The sequence below is a fragment of the Salvia hispanica genome, chromosome 5 (assembly GCF_029641045.1).
Source record: "Salvia hispanica isolate PSC_SH4W2 chromosome 5, Shi_PSC_v1, whole genome shotgun sequence".
In the NCBI taxonomy this organism is placed as follows: Eukaryota; Viridiplantae; Streptophyta; class Magnoliopsida; order Lamiales; family Lamiaceae; genus Salvia; species Salvia hispanica.
In genome coordinates this window covers 28,698,599-28,714,889 of record NC_142696.1, presented here as the reverse complement: position 1 = coordinate 28,714,889, position 16,291 = coordinate 28,698,599, and the positions used below count along the sequence as shown (strand labels likewise).

At 33.1% G+C, this 16,291-nt stretch overlaps 1 long non-coding RNA gene and 1 pseudogene across 1 annotated transcript; one reads left to right on the top strand and one right to left on the bottom strand.

The window, feature by feature from the left end:
- Window positions 1-8,959: 8,959 nt before the first annotated feature.
- Window positions 8,960-13,978, bottom strand: LOC148926589 (uncharacterized; annotated as a pseudogene).
- A 481-nt stretch (window positions 13,979-14,459) lies between these two features.
- On the top strand, window positions 14,460-15,546 carry LOC125217050 (uncharacterized). The gene is made up of 2 exons (XR_007175552.2): window positions 14,460-14,619; window positions 15,352-15,546. It is a non-coding gene; the product is annotated as an uncharacterized LOC125217050 (long non-coding RNA).
- The last annotated feature ends 745 nt before the right edge of the window (window positions 15,547-16,291 follow it).

The window sequence follows — 16,291 nt, the reverse complement described above, 5'->3', positions numbered from 1 at the left end:
AAGAACCAAGACTAAGAAACTTTCTACAATCTTTCCATCATTTTTAACATATCTCAAAACTAAAGTCATTTTCTCTTTTATCGATGCATCATGCGCTTCATCATCCAAAAGGGAGAAAATATGATTTTTCATATCATCCAAAATAAACACAAAAATTTATCAAACCCTTCTGAACTACGGGACAAACCATCTGATTGTGACCAGGAGCATTCTCCAATGTAACTGCAGCTACCTTAAGTTTATGCTCACGGTACCAGTCAAGAACATCTTTTCTTCAAAAAGTCAATCTTTGTCTTAACAATAATCGAATCACATCTAAAGAAGCAGTAAAGCAAATGCGACAGTTGACTTCTACTTCCTTATCAAATTTCATCAAATTGTATGCAACACTTTGTCTTTTATTTCTAAATCCTTCAAAAAGTATTATAGTCACTACAAAAAAAATCGCTAATTAGTGGCGGAACCGCCACTAAATCGCATATTTCCGCCAGTAATGGAGTTAGTGGCGGAACAGAACCGCGGCAATATAAGCGCCGCTAAAATATCAGTGGCGGAAATATCCACTTCTAAATTTTAGTGACGGATTACTCATGGAATAAAGTCTGCCAGAGAAATTCCGCCAGTAAAATTTTTAAATAGTGGCAGATTTTGGGGCGCCATTATTAGTGGCGGAATTTGTTTCCGCCATTTCCGCCACTGAATTTCAGCCACTGTTCCGTCACTGTTCCGCCGCTTGTTTCGCCACTGAAATTTCCGTCACTGAAATTACAGTGGCGGAATATATCCGCCACTATTTTTTTGTGCAGATTTTGGTTATATTTATTTTATTATTTATCCACCCTATTACGATAATTTTTCAACAAATCAATACATTTTTCATAGTAAAAATAACAATAGTTACCCGAATGCTCATTTATTACTCATAACACCAACGTTTAATAATATTGAGCAAATGTGTAAATTCTAAAACTTAATTAATAACAAAATAGTGATGCATGTTCCTTCTCATGTCTTGTTCCTTCCTAGTCTCAAGAACTTTGTCTCTTTCTTAGTCTAATGAACTTTGTCTCTTTTCTTTCCAAATCTTGGATGAAACTTATTTGTTCATCTTTGAGCCACCTCCTGAAGCCACACACATATCCAATAGAATTAAAACCAGTGATTAAATCAAGTAATGCTTATTCAATACTAAAATAATTCAAGTAGCAAAATCACAACTAACCTCCACTTTTAGCATCATGTAGAATATTCATCATTAGGTTGGGCAACAGAGTGACTTGACTGGTGGGACTGTTGTTGGCTCACCAACAGATCCACTACCTTCTGCATCTTGATCACATCCTCTTCCAACTCCATTCTATGCTCACGCTCTTCATTGAGATTTTGCATCTCACTTTTCCACTTGGCATCATGTTGTTGATTGCTAGACGAAGCAGCCACGGACTTACTACCTAAGAGCATTGGTCCAAGGACTCCCGTTCCAAGCATCTGCTTCTTCTTGTCAAGGCGGCCTCCCATGATTTGATTGACATATATATCCTTTAGATTGGCTCCTTCACCTTGTGTAGCCGCAATCTCTTTTACTTTGGCCTATGAAATGAAAATAACAATAAATATTATATGAATAATAATTTAATTGCATATAAACATGTAAATAAACTTACATCTATCTCTTCGGCCTCCTTAGATGTATGTTTTCCATTCTTGAAGTGTAGTGTCAGGTAGGCGTCATACATAATATCCCCAATAGAGAGCCCCTTTTCATTTTCCTGCTTGTCAAAGATAATAAAACAAATATTAATATAAATAATGAACTTGATTTATTACATACATGTGTCACTTACAATTTTCTGAGCTTTTACGCAATCTCTTTTTCGTGTTATAAAAGCTATTTGGCAATAAATTGTCATCGCTTGGAAACCCCTCTTTTATCAATTCTGTCAACCAATCATTGCACCTCTCTAGCCAGTGATACTCCGCCTTCAAACTCATTAGCCGGACCACATATGATAACTGTGAATGCTTCTTACAACCAGGCCACAACTCATTATCAGCAGCATTTAACATATCATAAAGTCGTTGTGCATCTGGATTTGGTGGCTCTTCCATGTTACCAATGTTATATTGTGGACCAACAGCTTCTAATACCATCGTATGATATGCGGTAGAAGCTTCATAATCTATTTCCATAGCCGAAGTTCTACTTGATTGACTTGATGTTTCACCTTGAAACCTCCATACGTGGTAATTATTTACAAAACCAAACTTAGAAATGTGGAACTGCACTTCGTTGGTTGATTTATATAACTTGTTATCACACTTTCTATGTGGACACTTGATTTTGTCTTTGTCCATGTATGCGGGTTTACCACTTGCAAATCTAATGAAATCGGCAATCCCCTCTAAAAATGCAGGATTAAATTCACCGTTTGAAAGAAGCCGCCTATACATCTTGTAACAGCCCACCCTCCTAGGGTACAATAAATGCGGCGACTGCTACCAAAACGTACTTAAAGAATTTAACATAGGCTAGGGTTTCATTTAAAGAGTTTTGACCAAAGTATTTAAAGGAACTATCAGAGCACTAAAACAACAACTTAACCTAGAAGCTTAAATAAGTAAAAGAAAGGTATCATAAATGACGATCAAAAATTTCAAGAGTTTGACATAGGTTCCAAGATAAACCACCAGAAGTCTACAGCCTCTAAACCGAAAGGAAAAGTGTAAAATATCCAAATAATACTAAAGTGTATCAAAAACTCAGCGGAAAACGACCAAGACAAAATGCAGCTATGTATGAAGACACAACTACGCTTGAAGTTCAAAACATCCATCTTAATTAGTTAACATGCTCAACACCCGCCACCGCTCGTCGCCGTTCAACCTGCACATAAGGAAAACACATGCAGGGCTGAGTATTTTGAAATACTCAGTGAACTCGTTGCCAAAACATTTATAAGTTATGCCACCCTTACCATAGTGAACTCGAGTTTTAAGCAGTTATAAGATAATATCACGAGTATCACAAAAATTATTTCCATAGACTGGCCAGTCAAACAACTCCCCACTTTCTCATCAATTTCCACAATCTCAACATTTCCATGGTGCGACGAAAGTGTGGCCACACTTTTCGCCCACGAGACCGGCCGACTAGCAAGGACGGCTCCCGATCCCACCGTGTACACAGCCTGGTAGGGTTTGCGGCCCTACTCACACCCGAATTCGTTTATACATATCCTTAGCCCTATAGCCCAATGGAGCGAACTCTCAAACTGGGCATCAGCGCACAACATCACAACAAAACAGACGTAGGCATGGCATAACAGTTAAACCACCCTTATTTCTCCACATTCATAAATTTGCACATAAAAGAGAGTTTAAGAATAAATCCCACCTCGACGGCTTAGATTTCAAGTATGTTCTTTCCTTTGTTATCCTGCTTCGCAACCGAGGTTTCACCTTTTAATCACATAGGCATTTATCACAAATCAGATTCAACACAAACTCCTAACTCATGCATGTCTCAACGCTTTCCCTTTTCCCATCGATTTATCTTAACATCATCAATCAAGGCCTTGTTCATCACATAAGTTCCATTCGCATCTCAACTTTAGATCTAACATCAACATATGCCACACAAGAGTATTTTGCCAACATACACACAACACACACACACGCACACACACACACCACGCACACACACACGCACGACGCATACACACATACATATTTTTCATATCCCCTTTATCCCACTTTCACTCAAACAAGATGCATAAGGGTTCAAGAATACCGATTAATCCGGTTAGAAAGAAGAGGAATCGAGTAAAAAGAAGAAGATTAATATGAGAATACCTTTTTGAGAAAAACGAACGGTAGAAACGAAGTAAAGACTTGGTTCTTCAAAAATCTTGAGGTTCAAACTCTATTTCTTCTCAAAGGATGGAAGATTATTGGAGAAAAGTAGAAGAAAATTGAGAGAGTGAGAAGAGAGGGAGAGGCGTGTGATATGGGGTGGGGGGGGCGAAAATTGTGATGGCTAGGGTTAGGTTTTTGGCTTCTTATTTATAGAGTTCAATAAGATCTTTAGAATATTTGGGAAGATTTGATTCTACACAATTAAATAAAATATTGTGGAGTAGGGAAGAAAAATAAGATCTAGGGTTTCAAGCATGTAGGTTTCGAAAATTGTGGCTTTTTAATTAGCCAAGATTTTGTTTGGTATATTTTACGGAGTAGAATAAAATATCACGGAGCAAAATAAAAATAAGAATTCTCCCAACTAGGGATTGAAATAGGCGTTTCTATGCCTTTTAAATAAGGCATGGATTTTTTTGTATTAACTAAAATAAGATATGGCAAGATCTCTTGAGGTATGGAAAGATTTGGTAGAATATTCTTAATTCTAGTATGGAAGGAAATCAAATAAGGGATCAATTAAAATAAAAATAAATCCTTCCTTCCCAAAGATAGGTGATTTTCGAAAATCACCTTAATAATAATAAGGCTCGATTTTCCCATTAAGAAATAGGGAAATAATTGGGTTTTGGATTTAATTTGGATAAATATCCCAAGAATTAAATTAAATCCGGAAAAATAGAATTCCTCCTTCAAAAATTCAAGGGTTCGAAAATCTCAAGAATTAGATGGCTAGTATTTATGAATATGGAAATTTTCTCTAATATTCTCACTCACCCTTAAACAATTAATTCACCTCATAAATTAATAAATCACATGTCACATCACATACTCAACAAGTTTGACTTTTCAAACTTCCAACGCAAACCCTAGACTCGACTCGGTCATAGCATCTCATGCAATAAATGCATTCATAAATTAATTCACGTCTCCCACGTCATCAATAAAAATTTTAGGGCTCTAAAATTAGGGTTCGAAAATCCGGGATGTTACACATCCACTCACGATTTCCACTCATTGTTATAAATCCTAATTAATAATTCCCAAATCAGGATAAGAGTTAGTCTACTAGATAGCCATATTAAGTAATCTACTAACTAGCTAAAATATTTCAAACACAAAATTTAGCATGCTTAAGAGATAATTAAATCATAATATAACATCAACACAATAACATCACCCCACTTCTCAGCACATAAGATCGGCAGAGCCGGCAAGGCTCCACCCCAAGCCTAGCCACCAACTAAACTATATATATATATATATATAGAGTCCCATTATTCACAAATCTAGTCTTAAAGACCGAACTAGAGACCAAATTAGGGCCCTTAGATCTAGGCTTTAATGGATGAGATGAGATTATATAGTGAAAATTTTCATAGTTCATTACATACACAAATTACTTCAATACGAGGGTATTTAAGTCATTTTATAATTAGGGGAAAGTTAGAATTCGTAGATCACAAAAATTTCACTCATTCTCACACCCTGCCTTTTCTTCTCTCAGAACCTCTCCGAAAACCTCTTTGAATAATCAAGGATTCTTCATCTTCATCGATCATCTCCGGCCGATTCAACTGAAATCGGCGACAACCATCCCCGATTCAGCATCTCCATCGGTCGATTCAGCACATCCATCGATCATCTCCAGCTGATTTCAACAAAAATCGACGACAATCGTTCTCGATTCAACATCTCCATCAGGCGATTCAGAAATCTCCATCCGCCGAGATCGACATTTCTTCAGCCTAACCCAAAATCAGCGTCAATTCGAAATGGTTGATACATGCAAATCGTCGACCGAAGGTGAAGGACGCCTATTACGTTCTGGCCGAACGTCTGGTTCAGGTAATGCACATTTAATTTTTGGCTTTGATTTTTCTTTAGGAGAGATTACTTCAACATTTGATTGTTGCATAAATCGATTACTTCATGATAGATTACTTCACAGTACTTCTCCGATATTTGAGAGAAATATATCAAAAAGTGCGGCTACAAAAATCATCGATTTAGTTCATTTCATGAGAATATTACTTCATTTCATGAGGTTATTACTTCATTTCATGAGGCTATAAATTTAGTGTTTGATTTTTCAATTTTTTCGAATTTATGTGGTTAATGTGTGCTTCTGGTTCATTTCTGGACCCATTTGAATAATGTGGCATAAAATGATATGCATCTTCTAAATGTGATTTATTACTTTATAATTTGGAAACATTGCTTCATAATTCAGATTTCAAAGCACAATAATACTCTCTTTTGAAGCTCTATAATTTTTGAAATTCTAATTTACTTAATCTGTTTGTAATCTGGTTTTTGATTTTCGTCCAATTATCATGAAGCAAAGCGGAGGAAGGTCATCGTAGGCGTCAAATATACTCGTAGGTCAGTAGCTAAATCACAGTCGGTGGATGAATCAAAACACAAGAAAAGTTCGTTTGATGTTCAATACTGCAAGCCAAATCCCTATACCAGAAGGTAAAAATAAATTTATGACGTAGTCCTAATGAAATAGTAAATTCATGGGATGAAGTTAACTGTGTTGTATGAATTTTATTAACTATGTTATATGCACATTTTCTGAAGAAATATTAGTTGAATGAACTAACTAACCTACTTGATGAAGTAATAACCTCATGGAATGAAGTAATATAAACTAACGTGTTTTGTATGCATATTTTGCTAAGAAATAAGATTGAATAAACTAACTAACCAATTTGATGAAGTAATAACCTAATGAAATGAAGTAATATAAACTGACATATTTTGTATGCATATTTTGCTTTATAATTACATTGAATGAACTAAATAACTTATTTCATGAAGTAATAACCACATAAAATGAAGTAATATAAACTGACATGTTTTGTATGCATTTTTAGCTGGTAAGTATACTTGTAAATTGTAATGATCTAAATAACCTAATGATAATGTTACAAACTATTTTAATGGTGATATAAACTATGTTTCAAATGTTGAATTGTTGTTATGTGTTTCTTATATATAGGTGAAGATAACACAGGGGAAAATCCTCTAACTCACAACGGGGTGAAAAATCAAATCGGAGGAGAGGGATGAAGTGTTTCGGAAGATGTAGTTGAGGCATGGTAACATGCCGATGAGGAAATTTGTGCAATCACTGGATGGGCCATCCCCACGCCTACAATTTATGCCTACAAATTTAGTTCATTATAACAACAATTTAGTTCATTCAGCTGTGTTATTACTTTATTATAACAACAATTTAGTTCAATAGGAGTCGAATTGATGACATACTTTAATGTGCAATCAACACATCAATTAAAGATGTTACTTCATTATAATGTTTTATTACTTCATTTTTACTGTGATTTACTTCATTATTATGTATTATTACTTCATTTTAGTAATAAAACCTACTGTATAAATAGATCATTTATATTACTTCATTATCATAACTTATTACTTCATTATATGAATTCAATACTTCATACTAACTAGATTATAGTTAATAGAAAATAGATCATTTATATTACTTTATTATCATAATTTATTACTTTATCTTATCAATATACTATTTTATTAAAAAGAATATGTAGTTCATTTTAATGTGCAAACAAGTCAGCAGCTGAGTTAAATCCTAAAACCCTAAACCCATGCAACACAGTAAATAGATAGTTCATATTTAGTATCTATTACTTCATTACAAATGCTTTATTACCTCATTTTACGAAATTACTACTTCATTAAACAGAAAAGTATGCACTGCTATTACCGCCCGCATTAATTCGACTCATAGCATGTCAGCATACTTTACTAGTCCTAGAAATCATACTTTAATTTGGGGCTGATAGTTCTTTTTTCATTGTTCATATTTAATTTGGGGGTGAAGTAAAACATTATAGTTCATATTTGTAGACTATTACTTCATTATCACGTTTTATTACTTCATTTTGGTAATATACCTAACTGTATAAACAAATCAATTATATTACTTCATTATCATATTTTATTACTTCATCTTATCAATTTACTACTTCATTAAAAAGAATATGTAATTCATTTTAATGTGCAAACAAGTCAGCATATACACTACAATAATATCAGCATTTAATATTCAACAAGTGCAGAAGTTCAGTTTTACTTGTTATTACTTCAGGATAACCAAAGTTTAGTTCATTATGAGTACAAATCGCCAACTTAAGGTTATAAATTCATCAAGTGCGTTATAACTTAAGGTTATAACTTCATTACTTAAGGTTATAACTTCATCAAGTGCGTTATTTAGTTCATTACAATCATAATTCTTCGCCAACTATGCATACGATACAGTTCAGTTCATATTACTTTATTATTTGAGGTTATAACTTCATAACGTCTGTTATTTAGTTCATTACAAAATTAATTCTTTGCAAACTATACATATAACATAGTTCTCCATCCGTTCTTTTCCACTCTGAAAAATTCCTTCAATCTACCGCGACGATTTCCACCAGAAATCCTTCAAAATCAAACCGGATAACGATAAATTGTTCTCGAAGCTTCTCTAGCCCGAATCAAGCAATATATGCATTTATTTTTTGAGCAATTCTCCCAAGTAATATTTATTTTCCACTGTATACATTTGCCAGTAATCTGCATAACAACTAAACAATAAGAAACAAGAAAAAATAAGAAACACACACAAAGATTAACACAACCAATCATAAAGTAACTCAAATACTGTGGATTTGACAACCAATCATGAATTAACACACAAAGATTAACACAACCAATTATTTTCTCACTTTTATTCAATTCGGTCAAATATATTAAGCTTCCTCGTGATGGCAATTTTCCAATACTAAATTAGATAAATTAATTCAGGTTATTAGCCTCTAAAGTAGTTTATTACTTCATCCAGTAGATATATTACTTCATTACAGTAGTTAATTACTTCATTCCAATAGTTAATCACTTCATTCCACTTTATTATGATGTATGTCAATGTTGATGAAGCTATAACCTCATTTAATAAGGTAATGGACTGAAGGAATAACTCAATTGAAATTTATTGAGTAAAATCCTATTGTGATGAAGAGGTATACTTGTTGAATGAAGTAAATAATGTAACTGGACGAAGTAGTAATAATCTAGGTGAATGAAGTAATAATGTAACTAAATGAAGTAATAGTCTGGTTGAATGAAGTAATTTAGGTAGAGGCTTAATTCTAAACAGAGCGCAAAACAATCCAACGACAAAAACCAACTGGAAGAATACACCCAAAAACACATAATTATTCATGATTATCCTCCTCCACCAATCAACGTTATACGCCTCAAACATCAGCAATCGCGCGGCCATCAGCACCGCCCTCACTTAATCGATCAGAAAATCTCCGGCGCCGTTCAAGTACACCTTCACCTTCACCAGCTCCGCCGCCGCTCCAACTTTCCCAAATATCCAAACACGTGTCCACATCCTCCTGCGCCGCTGAGATCTGCTTCATGGTCTTCGTCCTCTGCTCGTTGGTCCTCATCTGCACGAACGGATTGGCCTCGATCGCGGCTAGAGGGCGCCGGATCTGGTACAGCGCATCGCATAGCGATTCGGAGCAGTTGCTTAACGAAATTGAACCGATCAAGCGCTAGAGATCGGCGGCTGCTGCTTGGAGAGACATACCGAAGATTTGATTCGAATCTGAGACTAATTTGTGGCGGATTAGGGGCTGAACGCCGCGAAAACACGCCCTAGAGTCAGAATTGGCGTAGCAAAATGCTCGTGTTGATGTAGAATATTGAGAAATTGAAGCAGAACTCGTGAATTAAGGCTCAACGTCACCCAATTCGTCAAGCAGGCCGCCGCCGCCGATGGCCGATCCCTTCCAGCACCTCCAGCAGATTCTGATGAGCCCGAAAAGAATGAAACACCAGCTGCAACGTGAATTAAACGTGAATATTTTGAAATTGAATTGAACGTGGAATGAAGAAGATCGACGCAGATCGTAGATGGCAGATTGAAGAAGATCGACGCAGAGCAGATCGTGAATTGCGAGAGTGAAGAAGATTGTGTGAAAATTCAAAGAGAATCACGTTATGTATGTTGAGATTTGATTTCCTAAAATACCCCTCAGCAAGTTTTTATTGAATAAAATATTAAGTTAATTGCAAATTAATCCTAACCACAAGATTAAAAAAATGAAGGGCCCAGATTTGGTCTCTAGTTCGGTCTTTAAAATTGGTTCGACATTAATCACAACTCTCTCTCTATATATATGTATATATAGGGATGTGATCATATCATAACCCATATTTATGGTGATAACCTAATAACCCTCATTTTATGGACGAAAAATATCATTTTATGGAACAGAATATCATTTTATGTAATAAAAGTATCATTTTATGCATGCTGAAAAAATATCATTTATTCGTGTATAAATATCATTTTTAGTAAAAATGATACTTTTGACCCATAAAATGATAGGGTTATTAGGTTATCACATAAATATGAGTTATGATATGATCGCACCCCTATATATATATATATATATATATATATATATATAACATTGATATTAGTTATTAGGTATTACTGTAAATTAGTTAGTATTTGATCACATATATGTATATATATATATATATGATTGTGATCAAATGAGATTTTTTATGCTAATTGAGAAATGAGATGCAGTATCAGCCACTCATTTTCATTAAATGAGTGGTCCAGATTTTTCCACATGGAAAATATCTTTAGATTAATTAATTATGAAAGGAAAGAATGGTAATATCATGGTAAATTTTATTCAATAAATATTTTTTTTAATTTTAAATTTTAATTTTTTATTAATTTTTTTTAATATTTTTTAAAAAAAATTTTATTTTTTTTTAAAAAAATTATTTTTATTTTTCAACTACATATACAATTCATGTCAACTACACACATATAATGTCAACTATGTGTACAATCCATGTCAACATATAATGTCAACTATGTGTACAATCCATGTCAACCACACACACAATTCATGTCAACTACACACATATAATGTCAACTATGTGTACAATCCATGTCAACTACATATACAATTCATGTTAACTACACAATATAATGTCAACTACATGTGCAATTCATATCAAATAGTATTTATTGAATAAAGTTGTTGACATTTGATGTGTAGTTGACATGAATTGTATATGTAGTTGAAAAAAAAATTTTAAAAATAAAAAAAAAAAGAAAAAAAGAAAAAAAAAATTAAAAAAATTTTAAAAGCTAAAAAAAAATTAAAAAAATTTTAAAAAAAATAAATAAAAATAATTAATAAATTTACAATTATGCCCCTCTGTTGACATAAACTACATGTTGACATTTCACAAATATTCTGGATGAGTGGCTGAGATTGCATCTCAATTCTCAATTAGGTTGATAAATCTCAACCTAACAAGACCCTATATATATATATATATATATGGGTGCGTTAAAATGACAACACTCTTAAAATGACACTGTGACACTACGCTAGACTGCAATATTATAAACGCTAGACTGCAATATCCAATACGCTGGACTGCAATCTATAGATTGCAGTCCAGCGTATTGGATATTGCAGGCGGGAAAAATTGCAGTCTAGCGTTTATAATATTGCAGTCCGCGAAAATTTACCCTTGAACAATTTTTATGATTGCCACATGGCAGCTGCTTATTCGTCCATGTGTACAAATGATTGGCTAGGATTGGTGGTATGGTGTTACCTTAAGAGGTCTTGTCATTTTAACACAATCCTATATTTATATATATATATATATATAGGGGTGCACTAGGGTGCCACCATAGATAGGATAACACCATACCACCAATATAGTCCGTTAGATCTCGTTTATGGACGCCTAGGATTAAGTTTCGTGAAAAAACACAGGTTTGCAGTGTACTGTATTAGATATTGCAGTCGTGGTAAACTGCAATATTGTTTTGGTAAGACTGCAATATTCAATGAACAGCACTGCAATCTGGTAACGTAAAATTAGAAATTTCCTATTTTACCCCTCCGTATTTTTACACGTGGCAGCATGACAAGCACACGATTTTCAGATCCAATGGCCTAAAATGGTGGTATGGTGTTACAATAAAGAGGGTTGTCATCTTAATACATCCTATATACATATATATATATATATATATATATATATATATATATATATATATAGATCAATTGCTAACTCATCATTTAATTGCTAACTATAACTAATTTAAGGCCACATGATTTTAAAAAACGTGTGGTCTACAATTTGACACGTGTAATTTCCGTTTATATTAATTAAATCGAAAAAAATTAAAAAAAAAACGTCAAATTAGGGTTTTGGATGAAAATGTCAATATAGTGTTTCGAAAATATCAACACAATGCTTTGAGAATGTCAACACAAATTTAGGATTGACATTGTATATGCTTTATATTGACATATTATCTTAGCTGTATTGACATTAGCCTGTGTACGAAAAATACGAAAATTCTAGATTTTTTTTTTCAAATTTTGACGTTGGAACATATGCATGTAGTATATCGTTGGAATCCTTATAAAACTATCTTTAATTTGATATATGTTATATGAATTTAAAGTTTTGGGATTTCTTTTAAAAGTTAGTTATAACTAACTTGACATTAATACCCCTATTGATTTTTATTGGAATTAATCCTATAGCCTTATTGACGTTTTTTGTTAATCGTATTGATATTTTGTGGTTAATGATCTAGGCCTTTAATTTGAATATCTAATGGCTATTATTGAGTTGTAGTTAGCAATTAAGCATTGAGTTAACAATATAACACTCCCCTATATATATATATATATATATATATATATATATATATAGATAGAATTGTGATCAATGTCGAACCAATTTTAAAGACCGAACTAGAGACCAAATCTGGGCCATTAGATCTAGTTCTTTTGATGAGATGTGTTGCTGTGAAAAAATTTTCGGCTTCATTACAAGCCCATTTTACTTCATTATATAGGTTTATTACTTCATTCTGTACGTAATACCTTGAAACTACAACATGTTTTTACTTGCTTCCAATAGGTTTTGAAATGATTCAACATATGATTCATTCAAATTCATTGACGTGGGTTTTTGCTTGATTAACATTTAAAAATGCAATTTATTCAAGTGAGTTTATTACTTCATTCAGAAACGTTATTACTTCATTGGATAAGATTTTTACTTCATTCCCGTAGGACTTCAAATGTTTCTACACATACTTCATTCCAATAATTTATTACATTATTCCATGTGTTTATTAAACCATATTAGCGTCATGGCGTTGGTGATAGATATTGTAGAGAGAAAGAACGGCACGCGACGGCGAAACCACATTTACGTACTGGAATGAAGTAAAAACCTACTAGAATGAAGTAATATATTCTGGAACGAAGTTAAATCTTCGTAACATGTTAGTATGACTTATTTACCTTCAGATGAATTAAAATAGGCTCGTGATGAAGGCAAAAATAATTTATAAATTTCTGTATCTTATCCATAAAAAACTAGATCTAAAAGCCCTAATTTGGTAGGGTTCGGTGATTCGGTCTTTAAGAGTGGATTTGTGGATAATGAGACTCTCTATATATATATATATATATACATGATTTAGAAGCTTAGCTTCTAAGATACTTTAACATCAATAATTTTAACTTCGTACCAGATGTTGTTTCATCAAGAAGATGCCCCAAACAATTATTCAACCGCCAAAATCAATTACAAACTGCTTGCGTTCAAAACTTGTTGGAAGCTATGAAATCTGAATATGACAACCATATAATTACATCATTAAATTAGTTGATTTAATGTAAATGAACCAGGCCTAAATGCATATGTTTGGCAGAATAATACCTGAACGCCTTTCACTTGCATCTGCTGTATAAGTTCATGAAAACACATGCAGTGCAAGAAAAAAAAATTAATTTTATGTATCATTCTAACAAGGCAAAAGAAACTCAAGAACATGAAAGAAATCTACTAACCATTTCCGTGCATAGTTAAAGGAGCACTCCTATTTTTTTTGAATTACAATCATAAAAAATATACAAGTACATAAATACCTCATAGTACATTAAACTAATACATATATCTAACCTAAAGAATGAAATAAATAATAAGCATGGTTATAATTTAAAGGTTTTTTAACTTCAAGAACGAATGAATTGTGACATCCCTATATAATTCTACATAATCTTTATATGTGTGCATTATGTGTATCAGACTATTAAAAAAATGGTAATTTAAGTGTGTAATGCTGCACTGTCTAAATATTGTAAAGCATATAAGTACATGAAAATATTTTAATGTGTACGCATGGAATAAGGATACAAATAGAATTCTTGTTATTAATTAATAAATACTACAGTGACTTATTGACTATGTAAATATGTTATGCAATTATTAAAAAGAAAATAAAATGAAGGAAACCTGTCAACTATTTAGGCTAACAACGTGTAATTTTTAAATAAAATAAATGACAAGTGTTCTTCTTATATCATTTGTGGTTGCATATATATCACATAGCTGACCGACTATAAAAGAGTAGAGGAAAAATATGTGTAGCGTTTTTTTTAGGAGAAGCAAATAAATGAGTTATATTAGTAGATTTCGCCGAGAGCATAGAGAAAGAAAAAAAAGAACAAAGATTGAGAATTATAGAGCAGGAGATGAAATTAGGAGCATGATTGAACTATCAGTCGTAATCAGGTGTGTATAAATCACACTTTTAATTTTACATATTTTACGTGATTGATTGCTATGTGTTAAATTGAAGTGAATATTTGAATTATATGATGTGAGCTTGAAATGGTTATGTGTTATTTGATATTGATGGTGTACTAAATGTGATTTGTGCAATGGATATGTTTATCTATAGTATTGGAGTTAATTGATTTAATATATGGATATGAAATTGGTGCAATGGATATGTTTGATGTATGGTATTGGGATCATTCGAATCATGGGATTAAAGAGGATATGTGACTGTCTTGCTCTGGATCTGATATACAATGGCAATGGACCTACGGGTCATATACAATGGCAATGGACCTACGGGTCATATACAATGATAATAGACCTACGGGTCAATACAAAGAGCAAAGAGGGGCCTTCGTGGAAAGGTCAAAATGCAAAGAGGGGCATTCGTGGAAAGGTCAAATCAAATAGGGGCCTTCGTGGAAAGGCCAAATAATTAAAAGGGACCTGCAGGTCGTATACAATGGAAATCCCGGACAGATGCCAGGCTTGATTAGTCATATAATATTAAAAAGGATCATAAAGCATATGCATATGAATATGAAAGTGTTTATGATATTTATTGTTTCTAGTTATATATATTTATAGTTAAAAGAATATGCTTGATATTTCTATGACGTGAAATTAAAGGTGAAATTTATATACACCGAGTTGTGGCTCATATAAACCACTAATATTTTTCAGGAAAAGATATCGCTGATGTTTTGGTTGATATGAGTTTTAGAAACTCCACGTGTTATCAGGGTTGGCGGCTGACGCATTATAGCAACCTTCTCCTCCTTATCATTTTGCATGTAGACCAATGTATAATATATAGAGTGGAGAGAGAGTCTCAATACAATTCAAAATGTTTTGAAATATGAAACAGATTTATGTTGATGTTTGAGTTTATATTGTATGGATGTTTTATGAATTTTACATGTAGGTTAATTGCTTAAAAATTTCATATTTATATAATTAGAATATACGATAAAGGGGTTGGTTGGGGTGTGACATGAATTTAATTTAAAAGTCTTGTAGTTACTTCAACTTAATAAAAAGGAGTAAGTATTTTCAAAAGATACTATTATTCTAAAAAGGAGTAAGTATTTTAAAAAGATACTATTATTCCTTATAAATTGTTTGAAGCAATAAAGCATTTCATGTCTAGCCTGTCACATAATTCCACTCCTACAAATTATTTTTAAAACATAAAAGTACAAGTAGAATGGTTTCACGATTGAGAAGCCCTTTATGCCATAACTACGAAGATGGTATCCTTTATGCCACAACTACGAAGATGGTATCTGCTACTACCACGAAACTCTTAGTTCATTATGCCATGAAAAAGTCATATAACTTTGCTTACCTGGTGGTAACGGCGGTGGTTATTGATCGCGAGCGGACGACGGCAACGGCTGGACTAGCGAACGGCGGCGGCTGGAGCGGCGAACGACGGCACAGGGAGAATTCGCACAAGAGTAATAGAATGAAATGTGTAAGTTGTGCCCTAATTAATTTAATTTTAATTGAGTCCTAAAACTGTGGCGGAACATAAACCGCCACTATAGCAGTGGCGGAAAATCCGCAACTAAATTTAATTTTTATAATATATTGTATATTTTATTGAATAAATTATTCATAG